Source organism: Pseudochaenichthys georgianus, chromosome 3 (assembly GCF_902827115.2).
Source record: "Pseudochaenichthys georgianus chromosome 3, fPseGeo1.2, whole genome shotgun sequence".
Classification (NCBI taxonomy): domain Eukaryota; kingdom Metazoa; phylum Chordata; class Actinopteri; order Perciformes; family Channichthyidae; genus Pseudochaenichthys; species Pseudochaenichthys georgianus.
In genome coordinates this window covers 26,452,275-26,455,771 of record NC_047505.1, presented here as the reverse complement: position 1 = coordinate 26,455,771, position 3,497 = coordinate 26,452,275, and the positions used below count along the sequence as shown (strand labels likewise).

Here is a 3,497-nt window from a genome sequence, read left to right as displayed (position 1 = left end):
TACCCAAAGCGACCTACATACATTCAATACTGTGGGCAATCTCCACAGGAGCAAAATATAATTTCACCCCAACAGATGCAGTGTCAAGCCTCTTATCACACAAAGTGTCACAGCAGCCAGAAGTATGGGATTGATTGTCCTCTTCTCTCAGACTGAGTGTCACAGGAGCTGAACAGCAGCTACCTCCATTACCAGCTGATCACGGCTGAACCTCCAACTCACACAGATTGCTCAGTGTGTTGGCCTCCATACCTCTTCAGTTTCCCTTCAGCTTATCTCTACAGAGTGGATGCTGCATGAAAGTGAGATAACAGCTTGGGTTTCAGGCCTGTCTTTTAAATGTGGCAGCCAGTGAATAAGGCCGCCCCTGCTCTTACTGGGCGCATGCCTCCTTGGCCTCTCTGCATTGGCTCTGCGTGTCTGGGTCGATGCAGCACTAGAGCAGCAAAAGCACACAGTGTTCAGTGCTATCGGCAGAATGAGGAGCCTGTCTGGCCAATCTCGGCCTGAGCTGTCACTGCGATCGGCTCACCCCTGCATACAAACTATTGGATAAAAGGGATCCAAAATGCTCCGCTTGGATTGGTTATTTACACATCTCTGCGAGGACAGTACTGTCCACCTGCAGCAAAAATGTGGAGGATCATTATCTGAAATTAATCCTCTAAAGACAAGCCAGGTTTTGAATACTGTATATGGCTTCTTCTGCAGTGACCGCATAACACAACTTGGAAAATGGGATTTTTCCAATCACACGGCAAGCAGGTCTGTGTGTCTATCGATTGTCCTGTGTGAAGCATCAATCATTAACCTGTGCTACTATGGCATGGTGTGATAGGAAAGGGAGTGGAAAAACACATTGCTGTTGTTGCAGGTCCACTGCACTGCATCCGTGCTCTGCGGGGATACTGAACTCAAGTTTGTTTTGCAATAACATGTAATCCTGTACCAAGGAATGCTACAGCACTCGGACCAACTGAGGTGTGTGTTCATTGGGTAATCTGGAGACTGTGTGTGTGTTTTCCCAGCTGCACTACATGCTCCACAGTACACTGTGGGATGATGAGTTTTTTTGATGCATGGGTCATTGCAGTTCAGTTTATCTCGGCTCCTCTGCATTGCTGAGGAATATATAATGCATACAAAATGCAATTGAAACAGGATAAGGGTTCTCCTTTGCATCTGCTGAATATTTCTTTGGAGCATGCATGAGTCTTAGCAGGAAGGATTAGATTGTGGCGGTGCAGAGTTCACACAAAAATCCCTTTTAGTGGAACAGAATTTAGGATAAAGGGATTGTATCAGACTCAAAACTGTTACATAAAATGACTGAGGAGCCCCTACCTCTTCATCCTGCTGAACCATTTCTCTTTATGTGTAAATGAACACGCCTACTGTGATGTCACGGTGAAAAGGTTCCACTAATGATTACCAAGACTCATCAATACCCTGGGTTTAGGGGTATAATTATAGCTGGCAATATACCAGAATACCATTTGGTTAGGATCCAATGCCACTGACAGTTCAGGGAAATAAGACAGGACTGATTTTTTTAAAAGGAAGAAAATCCCCACTCTGACACTCAGGAATAAAGTAAAAGACAGTGCTTGTTTTTGTGTCTTTAAGGATTTGTCAAATTGAAGACTAAAAATGACAATTTGTGGGGATTCTTTCGGCCAGAGTATTTCTTTGACAGGCACTGACTTCTTGAATTACTATCTTTAAAGGGTCTCATCAGGCAACTATAGATTACATTTGATAATAAGTATTATATAAACACCCATTTCTAGGACAAATAATAATGTGGTGCATCATAAATTCCTAAAAAATATAAATTTGATTAGAATCCAGTGTATTTCTATTTGTGAGTCAGGGCAGATAAGAGTGAAATCAATGGCTGTTTTTGTAGAATTGCATAACAGGTCTTAGTCATGCATGAGCAGCTGAGTCTGTAAGTCATTTGTGCAGCACCTATCCATAATGGCAGTAAGTCAGCATAAGGGGCCTTTAAGCATCTTTTAGCTAATTTTGTGTGTGCAACATTACTTTTTTGGTTCCCTTATTGCTCTTACATTTGTTTTCAATTGCGTCATGCAGATGTTTTCTGCAAAAGAATACCCCAAAAAACCCACTATATACTGTTGGCCAACATTTAGCAACTGTCTGGTTAACATAGTAGAGCGTTAGCAGCTAAATAGACAGATATTTAAGCTACCTCAAGACTTAGTGGAGACCAAAAATAGAGCAAAAAGGACACAGAACAATGGGCACATCAGACTTCAAAGGAATTCTTCCCTGGAACGAACACTTGACATTATGAGGACGTATTATGAGGCTATATAACATGCAAATTTCAACATTCGTCAATGTGTCTTCTTGTGTGTTATGTAATGAGCACCTGAGGGCCAAACAGACGAAACAAGTTATTCCATGAGCCTTCGTTTTTTTTTTTCTTCTTCTTCTTCTTCTTCTTCTTCTTCTTCTTCTTCTTCTTCTTCTTCTTCTTCTTCTTCTTCTTCTTCTTCTTCTTCTTCTTCTTCTTCTTCTTCTTCTTCTTCTTCTTCTTCTTCTTCTTCTTCTGCTTTCCGCCGTGCGGCTTTGGGCCTTACAGGTATACAAAGTGGGAGTGAGTTGGAGAATGTGCCCTGCTTATTGGTAAAGACACAAAGTCTTGCAGTGGCCTTCCATCTGCTGCTCAGCATTCGCCGTCCTTTCATGCCCACCAGGTTTGGGTGCAACCAGCTCTCAGCCTAGTCTTGCCCTTTTTTGTCTTGACAAACTGGTCTGCATCAAAATGTGCCTCCGGAGTGACTTGAGGTTACTTCACACACAGAACAACTCAGTTTTGTCTACCCATACATATTCCATAGTGGTTGAATACAAAGTATTAGGAAACACTTTATACTTACTGGACATGTTATACTCATTACATACTGTATATCAAATATGACCAAGAATGTGAGACAACTTTATAGAAATTCATATCACATCTGTTACTGATGCCATTTGTCATACTTTGTTAAACTCACAAATAATAAAGTTCCATAACTTCAGTTGGGAACAGAGACCACACCTTATCTCCCCGAGGCATTTCCCATCCAATAGGTGTGCTGTGTGTGTATAACCCTTTCTCCTGTCTGTTACTCCCTCTTTCAGCACAAGAACCAGAGGGGGATTCAATGGAGCCTGAATACCTGCACTGAGACCCTCACCCTGCACCCTGAGTCTCAACTCTGTGTTTTTCAAGCCTTTCCCTGTTTTTTTGTATTAAACAAAACATTAAGCTTTCCCAATGGTGTGGTTTTCGTTTTGTGAAAAAGTGCAAATGCAGTGTTTGTATATAATTACATCACATATTTTGTTGCTGTTGGTCGTGAAATTGCTCATGCTGACTTGAGCCAGCCATTTTTTCCTCCGCTCTGTGTCAGTGGGGAAGCCGTACATTCGTACTCCTTTCTCTGAGCGATTTGAGCATCCCCAGGCAGCACAGCAAACCA

General features: G+C 42.1%; 1 long non-coding RNA gene across 1 annotated transcript; it reads left to right on the top strand.

Moving 5' to 3' along the window:
* The first annotated feature begins 393 nt into the window (after positions 1-393).
* On the top strand, positions 394-3,289 carry LOC139433199 (uncharacterized). The gene is made up of 2 exons (XR_011642761.1): positions 394-765; positions 3,157-3,289. It is a non-coding gene; the product is annotated as an uncharacterized lncRNA (long non-coding RNA).
* Positions 3,290-3,497: the final 208 nt, after the last annotated feature.